This window comes from Mustela nivalis (genome assembly GCF_964662115.1).
Source record: "Mustela nivalis genome assembly, chromosome: 17".
In the NCBI taxonomy this organism is placed as follows: domain Eukaryota; kingdom Metazoa; phylum Chordata; class Mammalia; order Carnivora; family Mustelidae; genus Mustela; species Mustela nivalis.
This window is the reverse complement of record NC_139036.1, coordinates 18,451,521-18,472,909: the sequence shown is the minus strand read 5'-3', so window position 1 is coordinate 18,472,909 and position 21,389 is coordinate 18,451,521. Positions and strand designations below refer to the sequence as shown.

The 21,389-nt window shown below is 48.9% G+C and overlaps 1 protein-coding gene across 12 annotated transcripts in view; it reads left to right on the top strand.

Moving 5' to 3' along the window:
- Positions 1-21,389, top strand: part of RPH3AL (rabphilin 3A like (without C2 domains)) — a 169,452-nt gene that overhangs the window by 48,288 nt on the left and 99,775 nt on the right. For 5 of the 12 annotated variants that reach the window (XM_082707186.1, XM_082707185.1, XM_082707173.1 and 2 more), the window contains exon 1: positions 6,361-6,511. The exons of 5 other annotated variants lie outside the window; for them this stretch is intronic. The gene's annotated coding sequence lies outside the window, so the exon portion shown is untranslated. Of the gene's footprint in view, positions 1-6,360; positions 6,512-20,294; positions 20,315-21,389 lie in introns of those variants that run through there. 2 more of the 12 variants (XM_082707175.1, XM_082707181.1) reach the window with 2 other exon arrangements.

Here is a 21,389-nt window from a genome sequence, read left to right as displayed (position 1 = left end):
TGACAGAGAGAAAGATCACAAGTAGGCAGAGAGGCAGGCAGAGAGAGAGGGGGAAGCAGGCTCCCTGCTGAGCAGAGAGACCGATGTGGGGCTCGATCCCAGGACCCTGAGATCACGAGCTGAAGGCAGAGGCTCAACCCACTGAGCCACCCAGGTGCCTCTGCAGATTCATTCTTGATTGTCCATCTCCCCTACGCTTTTTGGCCTTTACTTTCAGCCTCTGGCTGGGCCGGGAACGTTCCAGAATTTAGAATTCGTCTTACCACCTTTGTGAATTCTGTCCGTTCCCACAGTAAAGAAAGACCTAACCGTTCCCCGGTAATTGTCACTGTCTCGTTTTCACCTGTTACTTGAAACTCCGTGGCACTGAATTAGGGTACCTCCAAACCCTGGTGGTTGTGGAGTAAATGGGCCTCTGATTGCAGACGGGAGGCCAGAGGAAGTGCATGTGACGTCCGGTGGGAGGTGTGCGTGGGTGTCGGCTGCCGGTGACCTCACACTGCCCCATGGTTTCCAGCCTTCGCTCATGCTCTTTACCTGGCCTGCAGGTGGTGCATGGGGCCTGGAGCCCTGGTCCTTGGCACCAGGGGGAGGTGGCAGCTGCCAGTTCCAGCCCCAAGGAGTGTGATTGATCTGCACGGTGCTTTTTCTCTGGCTGTGCGAAGCAGGGACTTGAAGTCCTTCAGTGAGGCGCTGTTCTCAGACACTGGGGTGGAGGGAAGGGAGGGACAAGGAAGGACTCTGCATACAGATGTCGGCTCCAAAGGCTCAACTCTTGTTAAATGCCTCCAGCATTTGTAGGAAGCCGTGCAGTGTGGCGTTTTCTTGCTCATGGCTGGATGCTGGTTGCCCAGAATATTCTTTCCAGTGCTGATAATGATGCCGGTGGCATAAGCTGGGGGCTTAGCGCTGATTAGCAGTCAGGAACCTCTCCATTTAGTCTCTGTTACAACTGAACAAAGTAAGTAGGACAGATTGTTTTATATGCATTCAGTAGTTGGTAAAACCTCATGTTGCCCGGCGAGGGGCGCAGTGGTGAGAGTCGTTTTTCTCCTGTACTTCCCTTACTGCTGGCCCGAGCTGGGACTAAAGGCCCAGCCTCTCCTCTCTAATCCCAGACTCTGTTCACAGCAGGGCGTGGGGGTGATCTGAATGCTTTTGTTCTTCCTTGTTTTCCCCGTCTTCTGCCCATCTCTCCCTGTAGGCCTCCATCTGGCTCCACGAAGGAATCCAGATGCCCACGGGAATGTAGCTTTCTCTCTAGATCTGGAATATAGACAACATGTAGAAATGTGTCTTTGCAACAGAAACATAAAATAGGTGTTATATGTGTCAGATCTAGAAGAGGGTGTGTTCTGTATACTTAGGTACATATGTTTGTGTCTGTGTGTATGTAATTAAATAGAAACCTGCAAAAGCAAGATCAGGAAAAATGTAGATTAACCAGAAGGTCAGAACCAGGGAGAGAGAATACACACTCAAGCCAGAGAGCTGTGCACAGTCGGCTGCCTCTGAACCACAAAGTTAGCTCTGAACTTGTGAGTGGTCAAAGCAGGAAAACAGTATTATTCGCACGGTCCATGTGGTCCATAAGGAATAGGATACCAGTCACGGGGGGCTACTCCAGGCCATTAGATCTACAGGAAATTTCTTGCCTGTGTGGTCCTCTATGGGACCGCAAATGGTACAGAAAATATGGGACATGGTGGCGTACTCCTGCTCCCGTGGGCAGATGTCACTGACCGGTGGTGGCCCTTGCCTGCAGAGGCCAGACAGAACCTTGCCATCCTTCTAGCATGTCCTCTGGGCATCCATTACCAGGGCTGTGCCCGCACCGGGCGTGTTGGCCGTGTTGGGAGCCACAAGAGAGCCGTGAGCGGAGAGCCACATGCTCTTGCTGAGTGCTGCCGAGATGTGACAGAGGTGGGCCTGTCCTGTGTGCACCGAAGATCTGTTTGCTGCGAAAGCCCTCTGGGTACCAGTGACCTGTCGGGGTAAGAAGAGGGGATAAATGCATTTGCAAGGACACGGACACACCAGCAGTTCCTGACTCACTCTAGCCACTCACTCGTTCCCCAGGTGTTTAGCAAAGTGTGCCTGGCCCACCGTCCTCTCCCTTCTGGGGCCCTCACCACCTCCGAGATGCCCTCCTCGACTTCCTCTACTTTGGAGCTCAGGAACCGTGCACTTTTCTCTCAGCCCCCATCACAGCTGGTACCGATGCATTTATTTGCACTGATTTGTTTGGTGACTCTGTTGCCCTCCAAGACACGAGCTCCAAGCCAGGGACGGGGTGTGTCTTGCTCACGCCCCTCCTATGCCAGCATAGGCTTGATACATCATAGGTGCCTGGTGCATATCTGTGGCGCGAATGAGTGAAAGCACAAAGGTGAAGCAGGTGCAGGCTTTTCCGGTGAACCGGCATAAGGGAGCCAATGCCCAGCCCTGAGGGGGGTGGGGACAGTGTCCGAGGGGGCAAGGAGATCAAGGAAGGCTTCTGGGTGTAGCCCCACTGGCTGAGGCTACAAGGATGAGGTGGAGGGAAGGGTCATCCAAGGCCCTGGGGGCAGGGAGCTGAGGCACAGAGGCAGCGCTGGAGGAGGGAAGGGCCAGGATTACTTTGGGGTGCTGTAAGGGCAGTGGCGGGGGTGGGGAGCTAGCTGCTGGAGCAATGCGCAAAGGCGACTGGGCAGCAGAGGGGAGGGCAGCAGGTTTGTGGGTGGAGCAGGGATGGGGTGGGGGAGGAACCTCAGGCAGGCAGGGGCAGAGGGGAGGAGGGCAGGAAAGATCAAACCCAAGTGGATGCAGGAATAGTGGAGGGAGCCTTTGCTCCTCAGTCTTTACATCCTGCTTCTGCTGTGCCTGTCAATCCTTGGGGAACCCCCCCTAGGCAGGCTCTGGCTCTCCAGACCCCAACGTAGCCCTGGTCATGCCTGCCGCCCCTGCTGGCCTGGCCCCACTCTCTGGAGGCGCTTTGTGCCTCTAGTTCACTGCATAACGCTTCTGCCCACACATCCAATTTTATCTTATCTATTGCTTTTAAAGATTTAAAAAAAATTTTTTTCATTTGCGAGAAAGAGTGCGTGAGAGAGAGCATGAGCCAGGGGCGGGGGGTGGTAGAGAGAAACAGAGAAGCAGACTCCCCGCTGAGCAGGGAGCCCAACTCGGGACTCAGTCCCAGGACCCCGGGATCATGACCTGAGCCAAAGGCAGATGCCTAATGACTGAGCCACCTGGCTTCCCCACCCCACATTTCCAGTTTTAAAATGGAATATGTACTGATCATATTTGTAGCATTTTTAAAAAATGTATTTATTTATTTATTTGACAGAGGCAGAGATCACAACTAGGCAGAGAGGCAGGCAGAGAGAGAGGGAGAAGCAGGCTTCCCACCGAGCAGAGAGCCTGACGCAGGGCTCCATCCCAGGACCCTGAGATCATGATCTGAGCCGAAAACAGAGGCTTAACCCACGGAGCCACCCAGGCACCCCTGTAGCATGTTCTCTTGCACACGGCTTTTTTTAAATGCCTTTATTTTCCAGGAACAGATTTATTTTACTGATTTCCCCCTCTTCTTCTTTTTAAGGTGTTTTTCAGTCACTTACATAAAGAACTTTTATTTCCTATTTATATTAAGTATCACCTTACCCTCTTTCATATACGAGTCACTCACTTTGTCCCTTTCAGCCTCCTTCTTGCACATCTTACCTCTGGATTCATGAAACAGTTGGGTTCCTACTTTCATGCTCAAGCCTGTTCGGTGAGGTTTTGACTAAAGAGGGTGGGGACACAGCAGTGACGGGGGCCTTTTTGCTTGGGATTCCCACATTGCAGGATGATGCTGGATTGAGAGAGGCCAGAGGGGGCACACACGCCCCACATGTTAGTGTGGAAGGTTCTCAAGTCAGCACGCAAGACTTACTTCCTTGCCGTTTGTTCTAGCTGCACTAGTCTGGTTGCCCTGGCAAATCTGGGGCTGTTGGGCCTGGCAGGTAAGCCAGAGTCTGGGAAGACCTGGGACAGCCTCACATAGCCCTGGGGCATGCAGAGTGGGTGAACCTCCCGTAGTGGCTTGGGTGGATCCCGAGGGGGCAGTTCAGTTGTGGGGACAAATGGGGAGGCTGCCACACCATCCAGGGGCCAGGGAAGAAGCCCACAGTGGGGTGCAGGGCTTCCTCTGGGCATGCGGCTGCTGCAAAGGGCCCAAGTAGGCCTGGGAATGAAGCCTGGGCATTTTGAGGGGAAGCAGCCACTGCCCTGGTATCTCCAGGCTAGATTGCTGCTGGCACAGCCCTCCACAGGGGCCGGTGATCTCTGGAGCAGGAAGCTCCTTTCTAGGACATTTCTGTTAACATGTTAACATGTTTTTTTTTTTTTTTTTTTTTTAATTTTTTTTTTATTTATTTATTTGACAGAGAGAAATCACAAGTAGATGGAGAGGCAGGCAGAGAGAGAGAGAGAGGGAAGCAGGCTCCCTGCCAAGCAGAGAGCCCGATGCGGGACTCGATCCCAGGACCCCGAGATCATGACCTGAGCCGAAGGCAGCGGCTTAACCCACTGAGCCACCCAGGCGCCCAACATGTTAATTCATGTCAAGCTCACTCAAATTTCTGTATACGTTTCCGCTCCTTCTCATTCCTGGAGAGGTGCTTTACTCAGGACTCTTGATTACAGCTGACAAAGACCTGACTTAAACCAGCTTGAACATAAAGGAGACTCTGTGAACCCGGCAACTTGGAATCAGGGTGGTGATTCAGGCATGGCTGGATCCAGCGACTGACGATGCCATCTGGGTTATTTACCTCCATCTCTCAGCTCAGCTTGTTTTCATCCTTAGGCTGTGGTGGCAAGATAGCCACTGGTCATCCCAAGCCAACATTGTCCTCACAGCTTACTCTCACTGGGAAAGAGTGTGTTTCTCAGTAACTCTTGAGAGAACCCTGGAAGGACCCACAGGCCCGCCCAGTCCTGTGCCAGTCACTGTGCTCAAGGGGTGGGGATATTCTATCTGGTTGGGCCCAGTCACGTTCACCCTGAGGAGGGAACGTGGGGCCATATAGTGTCTGTGCGGACCCCTCCCCCAAGGACTTGTGGGCATAATTTTCCTTGGCCTGGAGGAAGACTCATGCGCAAAGACGGGAATGCTGGACAGACGAAATGTATGCCTGGGCCAGCCTCTGCCCACCTTCAGGATGAAGGACCAGCTGGTTCCCAGTGTACCTGGGGATGTGGCCGCCAATTCCCACAAACTCAGAGACAGCTGTGTCCCGTCCTCCTGCGTGATACCACCAGTGTCACCTACTAGCTTTCCCCAACATTGTTAGCTATGGGAGCTTTCCTGAAATAAAACCTTCCCTGAAAGTCCAGTATAGGGAGCAGAGGAGTGCTGTGTTGCTCTGGGTTGGGTTGGAACACACACTCTGTATTCCTTCCATTCTCCATCAGCAGCCCTGAAGAGGTGGTGTGACACCCCAGGGCTCCTTGGAACCCAGTTTGAGAACCTCTTCATGATGCTCTCCAACCATCCCTTTCAGTGGCATCTGCTTTTGTTCTCCATGAGGGATAGGTTGCCAGACATGGTGTTTTTTTCTTATCAAGACAACCTTTTTTCCTGTTGTTAACTTGTTTGCACTATGAAAAGGTCAAAAAGGAGATCCTTGTCATCTTCCCACTGTAGGCAGGTGTCAGCATGTAACGGCCCCTGGCTACACAGGGGCTCACTCCGTATCCTTGTCTTCCTCAAGCTATATTTGGGAGGCTGTTCCGTTTATGGCATTGGTCAAGTTATCTGTTCCTTAGTTTACCTTTTCCTTGGGGAAATACACCCATACTTATGAGATGTCTCATGCATGACACTATCTAGAACGAGGTTTTTTATTTATTTATTTTTTTTAAGATTTTATTTATTTGACAGAGAGATAGAGCACAAGCAGGGGGAGCAGGAGAGAGAGAGGGAGACACAGGCTCCCTGCAGGGAGCCTGATGTGGGGCTCGATTCCAGGACCCTGGGATCATGACCTGAGCTGAAGCCAGATGCTTCACTGACTGAGCCACGCAGGTGCCCCTAGAATGCATATTTTGGCTACCTTTCCATGAAAGGTACCCTTTCTAACAACAACAACAAAAAATCCTTGAAATTCATAAAAGTAACCAGACTACAAAAATAATACAAAAAAGATAAAAAGATTATAAACATTCCCAAAGGAGGTCTCCCTCTAATAGGAAGTGTCCCTAGTCTGTTCACAGAAAAGACTGTGTTGTCAGGGAGACTGGTCACCAGCAGACCGGCTGTGGGCTGCCTTTGTCCCAGCTTCAGTCCACTGGGAAGAATCCAGGCCTTGGTTTGGCTCCAGCTGGGGCCTCCCTGCGGCTGCCACTTATTGACTTAAGTCTGAGTGATTCAGATCTTCCTCTGGGGTCACCCCTGACAACACGTGGTGGGAGGGAGAGTCACCTCCCGCCGGGGTGCCACCAGGGCCAGGCGCCCTCTGCGAAGCCTCTCCGGCTCCTGGTAGGTGTTTTGGGGTCTCTGGCTCTGAGGGGACAGGAAGAGGACTTTTGTATTTCCTGGAACCAGAGGCTCAGCTCATACAGGGGTTTTCCCAGAACTCTGCTAAGTCCCAGGGCTGGGTGTGTGTGTCTGGGCCGGAGAGTGTGGGTTAATGGTTAATGGGAGACTTGCTTTTCCGGGTTGGGTTGCCCAGGTCCTGCTGCTCTGGAGGAAGAGAAAGCAGGGGTCTCCCCCAACTGCCGCAGGTGGTGCTGCTGTGACCGTCACTGTCTATACCATTGTCCAAGAGACCCGGTGGACAGGAATTGATTTGGTGGGCAGAGAGGATGTGTGTTTCAGTAGAGAGTTGAGCAGTAGTGAGCCCAAGGCGAGGCAGAAAATGGGACCCATTAATACGACTTGAGCTAATTGAAACATTTGGTTTGATAAAATATCTTTATTACACATGATGCTGTCCATAGGCACCAGGAAAGAGGCGATAGGCTCTTTGCCCACAACGTGCTCACATTTGGGGTCAACCAGGACAGGCCTAGAACAGGTCCCCAGATAACTGTGCGACAGAGCCGGAAAAACCAAGGGCCATGAGAGGCAAAAATAAATCGCCAAGACAGCATTTCTTGGGGTGTGATTGTAAGTACATAGTAATATTAAGTACATTATATAGATGAGCATTTGAAACACTTAATGAATTATGTATTTATTTTCATGTCTATTAGAATATAACTTTGTTTTCTTCAGTTGCCATCTGTTCATGGCAAATGATATGGTTTTCTTTCTTTTTTTAAAGATTTATTTATTTTATTTATTTATTTTTTAAAGATTTTCTTTATTTGTCAGAGAGAGAGATCACAAGTAGACAGAGAGGCAGGTAGAGGGGTGGGGGAAGCAGGCTCCCCGCTGAGCAGAGAGCTGAATGTGGGACTCCATCCCAGGACCCTGAGATCATGACCTGGGCCAAAGGCAGAGGCTTATCCCACTGAGTCACCCAGGCGCCCAAGATTTATTTATTTTAGAGAGAGAGAGTGCACATGTGCACGAATTAGGGGGAAGGTCAGAGGGGGAAGGAGAGAGAGAATCGAAGCCGACTCCACACTCAGCGCAGGGCTCCATCTCATGACCCTGAGATCATGACCTGAGCCAAAATCAAGAGTCAGACTAGGCACCCTGACATGGTTTCCTAGTTAAGGTGGAGATACAAAGTTTCCCTTGAAAAGAAGTAGTAGCGAAAGAATGAGTGGATGTTAAGGAAAATATTAAGTAAAGACTAGTGCGGGGGCTGCGTGGGGATAGCAAGTGGCACTAGATGCCTGAGGTTTGGGGACAGTGTGCTAGAGGACTTCAGAGACCAGGAAGGGAAAGGGCTTTCGGGAGAGTCAGGAGGCGTGGGGGGAGGGTGGTGGAGGAATAAGATCCAGCTAGGGCAAATCTGTACTCCCAGGTCCTGAAATGTGTGTTCAGATCTTGGTAGAATTCATTTCATTATGAGCCCTGTGGGGACTGGAGGGTGGGTTTGGGTTATGCCGGAGAGAGCTGTCAATCTGGGTGTGGTCTCCGAACTTCATTCAGGTGGCAGTAGGAGACATTGAAGGTGCTTGAGGAGGGGAGTGGTTCATGACGGCCCTTGAAGAGACTCACCTGTAGTACGTACCAGAACTAGAGGTAGACTGACCAGTCAGGGACCTAAGTAAAGAGAGTATAAGAGGCCAAACTAGGGCCATGGCTAAGGGCAAGCAGCCCAGCTCCCCAGCCTGTCTCCTGCTGTTTCTGGCCAGCAGCCTGGAGAATCTAGAGAGAGGCAGGTCTAGGGTGGACAAACCAAGGCTTGGTCTCTGTGTGGGGAGGCAGTGGGAGCCAGGCGGAAGTGCAGGTCGTGTGCACAGAGAGGCCTGGAAGAGGGGTTCAGGCCACCCCTCCCAGTTGGTCCCAGTGGCCTCTTCTTGGTATGTCCTGGCTGAACATGGAATGTTCTGGAGGAAATGGGTGGGGACAGCTGAAGGAAACTCCTCTCCAGGCCAGAGCACTGAGTTCCTGCAGGAGAAGGAAGCAAGCATTTTCCTGGCCTCCAGCTTGGCCCAGGCAGCGTGGCCGATAGCCCTGGGCAAGGGCTTCGTTCAGCCTGCGGTCATCTGGGCCAGTTGTCTTATTTAACTCTCCCATTTCTTCCTTCTAGTGCAGAGAAGCTCACCAGGTGTTCAGAGACCAGCTTGGTTTTAAAAGCAAGGGTTTTTTTCTTTTTCCCCTTGAGGACCTACTATGTTCCAGGCACCGTGTTTGGAACTTGGAGTTAAACAGAGTTCATCTGGGACAAAACCTGTTGAGAAAGGATGACTGCCTTCTTCTTCTTCTTCTTCTTTTTTTTTTTTAAAGATTTTATTTATTTATTCCACAGAGAGAGAGATCACAAGTAGGCAGAGAGGCAGGCAGAGAGATGGGGTAGCGATCTCCCCGCTGAGCAGAGAGCCGGATGCAGGACTTGATCCCAGAACCCTGGAATCATGACCTGAGCCGAAGGCAGAGGCTTTAACCCACTGAGCCACCCAGGCGCCCCTGGATAGCTGCTTCTTTGTGTGAAAGAGGGAAAAGAGTGTGGGGAAACTGAGCTGGTCCCAAATGACACAGGCTGTTCGCTGCAGAGCCCGCTTCTGTATACTTTCTGGTGAAACTTTGGACAGGGTCTGTAACTTGGAAGAAGCCAGTCACTGTCTGCGTGGGGTACAGCCCCCCACAGCATCCTGGGCACATCTGTGAAATCCAGCAGCGCTATAATGGGGATTCTGGGAGTTATGATACAGCAGAGGTGATTGTTTTCATTTTAAATTAATTTTAATTAAAATTTTTAAAAAATTATTTTAATTTAAAAATAATGAGTATATATGGCCTAGCATGGGGATTTGACATCAGAGGTAGTTCATCCTTGAGCTGGCTGTTTCTGGCTACACTCCCTGACCTTGGATGGCAGGGGATTGCAGGGGGTTCGGGGGTTTGGGGGTCTACGTTCACTCTCCTCTATCATTAGCTTCACTTAGGTGAAGGCCCAAGAATCAAGGTGCACTTTGCCCTTTTCCTGGGCTCCTAGGAGGTCCTGGGATCTCACCTGCTCTGACTTGGTACCCAAGAGCTGTGTGTCCTTAAGGCCTGTGATCTTAAGTAACAATCTCCTGAGTGACTTTCCAGCTCTGAAATTCACAGAGGCCTCTTCCTTTCTGGCAGTCCTACCAGGAAGATTGTCTTCCTGGAATGCCGGCCTCATGCCTGCCAAGTCCCTGCTTTTTCCTTTCTGGCTCTCCACCGGACTCTTCTGTCCGAGGCCCTCCGGGGCTGCCGCAGAGGACCCCAGCAGACCTGCTCTTGCCTCTGCCGTTCTTGGTGTGGCCCCCGCGTTCGTGGAGTCCTTGTCTGGTTCACTCGGGATTCCTCCTGCTCAGGGGCGGCTGCACTGGGGATTTGCAGCGAACAAAACGGAGCCACCCCCACCCCAGGATCTTACAGAGATTAACAAACAAAGAAATGCACACGTTCAAATTGTGATACAGGCGGGGAAGGAAAAGCATTGGGAGCTAGCGTCTGTCAGCCTGGCAGCCGTCTGCGATAGGGCTGTGTCCCCATGTGGTGGGGACACAGAAGACATTCGCGGAATAAAGGCACGAACAGTACGTGCTTTCTTTCCTTGTTTGTGATCGGGGATGATAGCAGATCCGTAACTGACACAAAAACATTTTGAAGGGTCTGACGTGGTCTACCAACTTAATTTTAATCCTAGTAGCAGATTTCCCACAGATGAAGACCGGGGAGTCATGTTTTTTTTTCCCTCTGTAGAAGAAAAGTAAAAAATTGTTCTATTAGCATTTGATTTGAATGGTTTTAAGTTTACAGGAAAAAATTGTGTGAAACATAGGGAGGGTTCACACATATCCCCTTCCTGCCCCCAGGTCCCCCCTCTTACTAACTTCTTGCATTGATGCGGTAGTACAGTTGTTACAATTGATGAGCTGGTATTGATACATAATTATTATTTTTCATTTTGTTTTAAATATTTTATTTATTTATTTGAGAGAGAGAGTGAGAGAGAGAGCATGAGAGGGGAGAAGGTCAGAGGGAGAAGCAGACTCCCCATGGAGCTGGGAGCCTGAAGTGGGACTTGATCCCAAGACTCTGGGAGCATGACCTGAGCTGAAGGCAGTCACTTAACCAACTGAGCCACCCTGGCATCCCTTGATGTATAATTATTAATTATATGCCTGTATTTTACATTTAGGGGTCACTCCTGGTGTTGTACCTTGGGTTTTGACAGTTGTATAATGACAGACATGAGTACATCCACCATTTCAGTATCCTATAATAGTTTCACTACCGTAAAAATCCTGTGTTCTACAAGTTCATTTCCTTTCTCCCCCAACACCTCTGATCTTTTTACTGACTCCATAGTTTCGCCTTTTCCAGAATGTCACAGAGTTGCAGTCATACAGCGCATAGCCTTTCCAGACTGGCTGCTTTCACTTAGCAGTATGCTTTAAGTTTCCCCCATGTCTTTTCATGGGCTAAGCTCATTTTTATTACTGAATTTTATTTCATTCTATGGATGTACCACAGCGTATTTATCTGTTCACCATCAAAGGACGTGTGGGTTGCTCCAAGTTTTGGCAATAATGAATAAAACGGGCATAAACATTAGTGTGCCCTTTTGTGTGTGGATGTAAGTTTGCATTTCTTTGGTAAATACCAAGGAGTGGAATTGTGGGGTCACGATTATAACTGAAGAGTATATTTAGTTTTGTAAAGTACAGCCTTCCAAAGTAACTGGACAGTTTTGCGGTGAGTAAGATTCCCGGGGTGCCAGGTCACTCAGTCAGTTAAGCACCCAACTCTTGATTTCAGCTCAGGTCGTGATCTCAAGGTTGTGAGATCAAGCCCTGCATCAGGCTCTGCACTCAGGATGGAGTCTGCTTCTCCATCTCCCTCTGCTCTTCCCTTGGCTTGTGTGTGTCCTCTCAAAAAATAAATAAAATCTTTAAAAAAAAAAAAAAAAGAAGAGTGTTTCTGTTGCTCTGCATCCTTGTCAGCATTTGGTGTTGTCAATGTTCTGGATTTTTGACCTTTCTAATAGGTATCTCATTGTTATCCTAATCTGTGATTCCTTAAGGACTTGATATTAACCATGTTTTCGTATGCTAATATTTGCCATTTGTGTATCTTCTTTGATGAGGTGTCTGTTCAGATCTTGTGCCCATTTTTTAACTGGGTTGTTTTCTTATTTTTGAAAAAAATAGTGTTCCCCCATTTGGAATCTTATTCATCATCTCTGACTTACCTGAAAGGATAAAGCAAAAAGACTGTGTGTGTTTATGTGGGGGTGATTGACTTAAAAACACATGTAGTTCTGTTTAGTGTTGAGCTGTTGGGATATTCTTGAAATTAAGAGCTTGGGCTTAAAGTTCGAATTCCGGGCTTTGTCACTTATGAATGTGTGACGTTGGGTAAATCATTTGTCTTTATGAGCCTCAGTTTGCTCACCTGTAAAATGGGCATGTTAAAACCTGCTGTGAGGGGTGCCTGGGTGGCTCAGTTGGTTGTACATCTGACTCTTGATTTTGGCACAGGTCATGAACTCAGGGTTGTGGGATCAAGCCCTGCATTGGGCTCTGTGCTTAGCGTGGAGTCTCCTTGTCCTTCCCCCGCTGTACCCTCTCGCTCACTGTCTGTCAAATAAATAGATAAATAAAATCTTATAAAAAACAAAACCCTGCCATGATTTGCCAAAGCACTTGGCACCAAGCCTGACAAATAAGTAAATATTCAGTAGGTGGTGGTTCTTCTAACAGGTAATCAACAAGCATGCCTTTCACTTCTCCTGTATGATGTTTTGTGTTCCCTTTGTGTCCTAGTCTTTGAGACCCCAGAGCAGGCAGGGTGTGTGTGTGTATGGAATGCATGTCATGCCCCAGCAGGCACCCGCTTCTCGGCTCAGCCCTTCCCTGGCCTCCTCTGACTTCCCTCGTTCCAAGCCCCAGACTTGTTGCACTCGCCTGCTCTTGACCACACCTGCTATGGGCCCTGTCCCCTGAGCTGCTCTTTCTCCAAGCCTGGATACAAGCGTAGACACCCCAGGTCCTCCTCCTTCTGACTTCTCTGGGGATGAACCTCAGGTCCGTTTCGTCTGAGTGAGTTCCTGCGGTTGGCAGTGAGAAGTCAGGAGGGCTGGGAAAGTGACCGGGTGGACGGTGGTGTCCCGGCAGCGGCTGCAGGCTGGCTGGCTCCTGGCTCCATGAGACATGGGCGTTGGAGTTGGCTCCTCGTATGGCCTCACCAGTGGGTCCCGACAGGTCTCTTGGAGAGGCAGTGTGGCCTTTCCCTTCCTGCTGGAGGGGGACTTGCTGCTCCCCAGGCCTCTGCCCTGCCTGGAAATGACATCCTCTGGACATATCCCACAAAACGGAGTGGAAGGCCTGGGAACCATCTACCTTCTGAGGTTCTTTGTGCAGAGGTCAGATACGTGGAAAGACTGGCCACAGGCAAAGGGCAAATTCTGTGAAACGTTGCTCCTCCCTGCCAGGGAAACGCCGCTCCGTAGTTGCAGTCATGATGGGGAGGGTGGATATATTATTCTGTTACGACGTGACCTCCTTCGGTCTCTGAGAGAATTGAGTTAAGGTTTTTGTGGATTTTTGGAAAAGATTTATTTATTTTTTTATTTTCCAAAGAAAGTGATAGTGAGCCAGTGAGGGAAGGGGCAGAGGGAGAGAAAGAACTCTACAGCAGACTCCCTCCTAAGTGGGGAGCCTCACACAGGGACTCAGCCCTGGGACCCTGAGATCATAACCTGAGCTGAATTCAAGAGTCGGACGCTTAACCAACCACGCCACCCAGGTGCGCCCGTGGTCAGTGTTAAACGAGGTGTCAGCAGGCATCATCGTCATCTGTTCAGACCCCTTCCCCAGAGTGCCCCACTTGTACTCCCCGTACCCACCTCCCACTCCTTGCCCCAGACTGCTTCAGGTTGCTCAGATGAGCTCAGCCGCTTGAAGGGGCAGGTCCAAAGATGGCGGTCCTCCACCCCAAGGAAGGACCTGTTAGTTCTGTTTGGTACAGTGGCATTTCTTGATGCCCCCTCCCTGCATTCTGCTGGGTCCTGGGATCTCAATGCTGCTAATAATGGGCCATGGCAGTGATGGTGAGGGTGCTGGTGGCCGAGGTGGTGGTCCAGCGATGGTTGTGATGGTGGCCTTCACAGAGAGCGCATAGTGTCACGGTCCAGTGCTGGATGTCTTATCCGCAGCATCTAAATAAACCAGAGCGTCTCCAACCTGTGCTTTGACCTTTTCAACTGGATGATTTCATATTGTGGGGGGCTGGACTGTGCCTTGTAGGATACTTAGTGGCATCCTGGCTTCTGCCCACGGGACTGTAGCCAGTGGCACCCCCTCCCCCTGCCTTGTCTCCAGAACGCGCCAGATGTCCCCTGGGAGACAAAATCACCCTGATTCAGAAGCACTGATCTAATTTCTCAACAGCCCCAGGAGACAGCTCCTCGTTTTACAGATGAGGCTGCTAAGGCCTAGAGAAATAAAGGAGCTGTCCAAGGTCACCGAGCTCATAATTCACAGGGCAGAATGCAAACCTGACACCTGACCCAAAGAACAGACTTGTAACCATTGCCCTTTATTGCTCGTCAGAAAAGGCAAATTTCCGTGCCCTTCTACGGGACTACCTGGGAGTACAGGACCAGGTTGGGCCTGCGTGGTCAGCCGGGGCATCCGTTGCCGAATTCATTTGGAGCTAATAAAAACAGTGGGCTGCTGCTCATTTTCTGCCATGGTTTGGATCCACAGGGCTGAATGTATTTACACGGAGACTGTCTCCACAGGCCCCAGGCCTCTGCCGTGGCAGGGAAGTCCCACTCCTTCTCCTTCCTCCAGGCAGCCCCGTCACCTGCAGACCCTGTAGGGAGGAGGAGGGCATGCAGGTATAGTTTTCAGCAAATGGGGCCCCTGCGCTCCTCTGCTTTCTCCCACTGAGGCTGTGAATCTCGGCTTATGGATCGAGTGCCCAAAATACTCATTCGTAATTTTTCCTTTCCTTTTTTTTTTTTTTAACAACAATTCATTCTGAAAAATTTTAAATGTAAAGCTGAGTCAAAAGACTTTTACCGTGAAATCTGACATACCCACCGCTTAGATTCTATTATTAATATTTTACTTCTCTTCTGGTTCCCTTTTCTGGAACTCGGGTCAGCGTCATCTCTGGCTGGTGGGTCAGTGAGTGCAATATGAATTTTCCATGAGGAGAATACATTAATAGCATCGACCGGGGTAATGAGACAAAGATGGTTTTCATTAACCAGGGTTTTGGAGGAGTTTAGGGCCATGGATGACCCTACTCACTGTTAAAGCAAAACTAGTTCAAACTGGTTACTAAATAGATTGGAGCATTATTTAAAAATGCCATCTGGGGGTGCTTGGTTGGTTTAGGCCAGATCCCGAAGTCCCAAGGTCCCAAGCTCCCCATCAGGCTCCCTACTCAGCTGGGGGTCTGCTTCTCCCTCTGTCCCGCCTCCCCTGCCCTCTGCTTGCTGTTTTCTCTCTCTCTTTCAAGTAAATAAATTAAAAATCTTTAAAAATAAACAAAATGTCATCTAGATTTTAATCCATGTTATCTTGAAGTATTGAAATAATACAAGTGTAATAGTTTCAAACAATGAAAGTCCTAAAAATTGCCTGACACAGACAAGGCGCCCCTTCAAGTTGTTTTTTAATTATGCACAGTTTAAAAGCTTTTTATTTTGAAATAATTTAACTCATATAGAATTTGCAAAAATGGTTCACAGAGTTCCTGTGTCCCCTTCACCTTGCTTGACTTGCTTATGTAACAATATGACCACTCCTCATTCATTTTTCCCTTCTCTCTCATGGTGGTCACATTTTTGAAGAGCTCTAACCAGTTACTTTTATTTTATTTTATTTTATTTTATTTTTTTTTAAAGATTTTATTTATTTATTTGACAGAGAGAGATCACAAGTAGGCAGAGAGGCAGGCAGAGAGAGAGGGGAAGCAGGCTCCATGCTGAGCAGAGAGCCCGATGCGGGGCTCCATCCCAGGACCTTGAGCTCATGACCTGAGCCAAAGGCAGAAGCTTCAACCCACTGAGCCACCCAGGCGCCCTAACCAGTTACTTTTTTTTTTTTTAAGATTTTATTTATTTATTTGACGGACAGAGATCAAAAGTAGGCACAGAGGCAGGCAGAGAGAGAGAGGAGGAAGCAGGCTCCTCACTGAGCAGAGAGCCCGATGCAGGGCTCGATCCCAGGACCCTGGGATCATGACCCAAGCCAAAGGCAGAAGCTTCAACCCACTGAGCCACCCAGGCGCCCCTAACCAGTTACTTTTAAAGTGTCCCTCCGTTTGAGTTTGTCTGGTATTTTTTCGTGATTCATTTTGGGCTGTGAATTTTTGGTAAGACTCTCCCAGAGGGATATGTCTTTCTCAGTGAACTGTATGAGGAGATACGTGATGTCTAAATGTCTTATCACTGGTGGTGTCAGTGTGGATCACTTGGTTCCGGTAGTGTCTGCTGGTTTCTCTCCTTTAAAGTTACTATTTTTTCCTTCATAATTAACAAATATTCTGGGGGAGATACTTTGGGACTATGCAAATAGACCCTGTTTGTTCTCAAACTTCTGCCTCCTAATTTTGGGAGGCAGTAACGGTTGTTACTGAGATGTTTTATGGTGATTCTTCGGTTTCCTTAATTCCTTCTACATTTATTAGTTGGAGCTCTTCTGCAAAAAGGAACTGCCCTCTTTAGTTATTTGCTCAATTATTTATATAAGGACTCATAGATATTTACCTTACGGGTTATAGAATCCGATGTTAGTATTATTTATTTTGTTGTCCACATCATTCCAGCTTTAGCCACTGAGAGCTCACCATGAAAGTTTTTATTATGAAGGTTTACAACCATTGCAGAAGAGCTCGATGCAAATAGTACAAAGGAAACCTGTCGTCCCTCCCCGAAGATTCAGTAATTCTTAGCATTTGAATGTATTTGCTTTCTGTCTCTCTCTTTCTCGCCCCTGCCCCTCTCCTGCAGTGTTTCCACAAATGTACCATCTGTTGTGTGATTTGTTTTTTTTGAGGTTAATTTACAGTTAAACTGGCCCCAGACCATCAGGGGTTGATGGTGAAATATAAACAGCCTCTTCTTTGCCTGCTGGAGACTGTGTACCTGGTTGTCTTGTTCAGACCCCAATTCATTCTTCACTGTGCCCCGTGATTTTTTTTTTAAACAGCTTTATTGAGATACTACTCATATACCATACAGGTCACCCATTTAAAATGTACAATTCAAAAAAAAAAAAAAAAAGAAAGAAAGAAAAGAAAATGTACATTTCTGTGGGTTTTAGTATATTCACAGATGGGGCAACCGTCCGACAGCCAGTTTTTGAACATTTTCATCACTGCGAAGGTAAACCTTGTATCCTTCCACTCTTAGTTGCTCTCTTTCCTGTAAGCCCTGGGCAACCACCAGTCTACTTCCTGTCTCTATAGATTTGCCTGTTTTGGACATTTCACATAAAGGTAGTTGTAGGCGAGGCAGCTATCTGTGGTTGTCACGTTTTCAAGGTTCATCTGTGTTGTAGCATGAATAGGAACTTTGTTCCTTTTTATGGCCAAGTAATATCCCCCTGTACAGTTTTGCCATATTTTGTTTCTCCCCTCATTAGGTGATGGACATTGGGTTGTTTCCACAGCCTTTTGGCTGTTGCAGACAGTGCTGCTATGAACATCTGTGTACAAGGTTTTGATAGAACACCTCTTTTCAGTTCTTTGGGGGAACACGTCTAGCAGTGGGATTGTTGAGTCATATGGTAATTCCACGTTTAACTTTTTTATTTGTTTGTTTCAAGATTTTACTTTTAAGTAACCTCTACACCCAGGGTGGGGCTCAAACTCACAACCCTGAGATCAAAAGCCATTCTGTCTGCCGACAGAAGCAGCCAGGCACCCCTCTGTGTTTGATTTATTTTTTTTTAAAGATTTTATTTATTAATTTGACAGACAGAGATCACAAGTAGGCAGAGAAGCAGGCAGAGAGAGAGGGAGAAGCAGGCTCCCCGCTGAGCAGAGAGCCCGATGCAGGGCTCGATCTCAGGACCCTGGGATCATGACCTGAGCTGAAGGCAGAGGCCTTAACCCACCGAGCCACCCAGGTGCCCCTCTGTGTTTGATTTTTGAGGACCCGGCAAACTCTTTTCCACAGTGGCTGCAACACTTGACATTCCCACCAGCAGTGTAAGGGGGCTCTGATTCCTCACATCCTCACCAACACTCACTGTTTTCCATTTTAAAAAATGTTCGCCATCCTGGTAGGTGCGAAACACTGTTTTGTTGTGGTTTCGGTTTACGTTTCCCTGATGGCTGACAGTGTCCGACATCTTTTCATGTGCTTTGGGGCACGTGTATATCGGCCTTGGAGAAATGTCTATGTCAGTCCTTCACACATTTTTAAATTGAGTTGCCTTTTACTGTTGAGCTGGAAGGGTTCTTTACTTATTCTGAATACTAGACCCTTATCAGATAGATGATTTGCAAATATTTTCTTCCATTCTGTGGGTCATCTTTTCACCTTCTTGAGAGCATCCTTTGGTGCACTGAAGTTTTTAATGTCAATGAAGACCAAATTATCTGTTTTTTTTTTTTTTTTTGCTTTTGTTGCTCATGCTTTTGGTGTCGTAGCTAAGAAACTGCTCCTAAGTTTGAGGGTGTAAAGATTTACCCCTATATTTTCTTCTAAGAGTCTTATAGTTTTAGTTCTTTGATCCATTTAGTTAATTTTTAAAAAGATTTTATATATTTATTTGACAGAGAGAGAGCGCACAAGCAGGGGGAGTGGCAGAGGAAGAGGGAGAAGCAGCCTCCCCACTGAGCAGGGAGCCCCATGTGAGGCTTGATCCCAGGACTCTGGGACTATGATCCAAGCTGAAGACAGATGGTTACTGACTGAGCTGCCCAGGCACCCCCATTTAGTTAGAATTTTTAAGTGGTGTGAGGGCAGGGTCCAATTTTATACTTTTGCATATGGCTCCCCATTTGTGACAGCAGCATTTGTTGGAAGAAATCTCGTTTCCCCATTGAATGATCTTGACCCCCTTGTCAAGTGCATCAGAATCACCCAGTCATAGATGCATGGGCTTATTCCTGGACTCTCGGTCCTGTTCCAGTGCACATTTGGAGCATTGTCCAGGCACGAGGCTTGTCCTGCTCCCCGGGAACATTTGGTCCAATAGGAAAGGTCAGACACATTCATGAGCCATCAGGAATTGTCAGGTGCTAGGAAGGGGTAAAAAGTGTGTATGAGGATGTCAGTTGCTTCAGGCTGGGGCAGTGGGTATGGAGTGGGGGGCAGCAAGAGGGCTGCTTGGAGGTGGTGTGGGTTGAGACATGAGGAAGAAGGCCAAGTGTTTCTGCGTGTCTGGAGACAAATTTGGCAAGGTGGGGTAGAACCTGTGGATGGCCATGAACTTCTAGGTGAGGATGCTGGGCTTGATTTGGAAGTGTCTAAGGAGAGCCGGGCCTTTGTCAGGCCCATCTGATGGCAGGGTAGGCTACGTCTGGGCGGGCGATACTGGAGGCAGGCAAACCACTTAGAATCACAGGGTGCCCGAGGTCTGGGTGAGCACCTGAGTCAGGCAGTGGGAATGGCGGGGAGCAGGGGCCGTCAGAGACCTGTGGCTTCATGCCTCACTGCTCTGAGGGCTCTGGGGCGGGCCAGAGCAGCCTGCACGTGCGGCTGTGACCCAGATAACCCCAAGCCTTCCCAGGACTATTTGGCCAGTTTCTGTGCGTCTCAGTTTCTGTGAACCCCTGCACGCTCCGTGGTGCTGGGAGCACAGGACATGGTGTCCGACTACTCCAGTCTTTGGCTTTCATTAGATGCTACATGCCATAGCCAAGGCTCCTTGGGGGACAAAGAAGGGGACCAAAAGTGCCAGTGGCCAGCTGGGTGGCCTTGAGGCTGCACCTCTCAAGCGTCAGGTCTCAGCTCCTTCTCTGGAAGGAGGTGATGGTCAAGCCGTCCCCTTGGGATTGTGATGAACTTCAGTGGATCAGCCTGGGGCAAGGACCGGCAGGTAGGTGGTGCCCCGTAAAGCCAGCGGCTTTCTCTCTCCCATGGCATAGCTTCAGGGCCAAGCTGGCCTTTCTCCTGCTGTCTCCTCTGTGCCATGCTGCATGCTGGGCGTGCTCCCTCCTCTCATGCCTGAGTCCTTGGCAGTCCTCACCATGGACATTCAGGATGGGCACCCCCATCTGTTTGGGGTCTTCGCCTCTACCAGGGGAATGGGTGCAGAGAAGTTGACGGCTGGCACCTGGCAGCGCAGTACTTAACCTTGGATTCGGAACAGAGAAACGTCTGTTTGTGTTTCCATGACCAAGAGAGGACAGCTGGCTAGCAGATAGCAGGCTAGGTCGGCTGGGGCTTGCCTTAGCTGCTGGCTTTAAGCATATAGCCAGGGCCAGGGTCCCTGCCCAGGCTCTGGTCGAACTGGGTGGAAGAAGAATGGAGAAGTACGTGGCAGAGCCTGAGAAGAACCCCCCGAGAGCCAGTGTCCTGGCGGGGCCGTGTGGAGGCCGCTGGGGGCAGTGACGGTGTTGAAGCTGCCCCCCAGACCTGGGGGACTGCCCCTGTCTGCATACTTGAGGATTGAGACTGTACCAAGCCAGTGAGCTGGCCTGCACCTTATTTCCTTCCCGAGGTTTCTCTGCTTCGTGGAGAAGTTTCTGCTGGGCTCCTCTAACGACGACTCCCAGGTGTGAACTAAACTCAGATTTCCTTTGCAAAAATTGTTGGACTACGACTTTTCAGACCCACACACATTGCACACACAAAAGCAGGCTTGTCTTTCTGCACTAAAAGACAAACAATGCTAACACCCCTTCCCATGTGCACCCTAAGTGGGGTGCTTGGCAGCCCCGAGAGGACTGGGGATTTTCTAAGCAGAGTCCCAGGGGCCACATCACCTATCACACTGCAAGCCTGTTTTCTTCTGATTACCTTAACTGAGCTCTGATTCCATCTCCCATTCTTTTTTTGTGTGTGTGTGTGTGCCATCGACCCTTTTTTTTGATAGCCTGGTGAATCCTGTGGTAACTTCCTCAGGATAATGATTTTAAATGCACAAACAGGATTACAGAGCAACCAATTATATTGACTTGGAGTTATCTGAATATTTTTTTTAAATGAGCTTTTGATACAGTAATCTCTGTCCTTTGAATCATTAAGTAAATCACCTTACAGTAGGTCTAATAACTATTACAATTTTGAAGTAGTGATGAACATAAATAATATTTGGGGATATCTGCAATTCTGTGATATGTAAATATCTATTGGTCTATTAGCGGCCAAGCCACAGGTATACTGATAATATGACTATGATGTGTTGCCTACATTTATAGTGGAAGAAAATAGATAATGTCAGTTGCAGGTTAATAAAAGTAAAGGTATAATTTATTCCCATCTGAGTCACAACTCCCCTGTTAAGAGCTCCCAAGAGAAGCAATGACCAAAGGAGATTGTTGTGTTTATTATTCACAGATTATTCATTTGTCAGAGAGAGAAAAAAAGAGAGAGAGCAAGTGAATGCACAAGCAGGGAGAGCGGCAGGCAGAGGGAGACATAGGCTCCCCACTGAACAAGGATGCCCGACTCGATCCCAGGACCCTTGGGTCATGCCCTGAGCCGAAGGCAGACCCCTAACTGACTGAGCCTCCTAGGTGTCCCAGAAATGGTTTCCTTGAATCCTCTTTTTGCATCAACCATGACAACTCTCCTAGATTTAGGCTCCTCTCCCAGTTTCCTGCACCTAGGAGCTCCAGGGGGCATTTT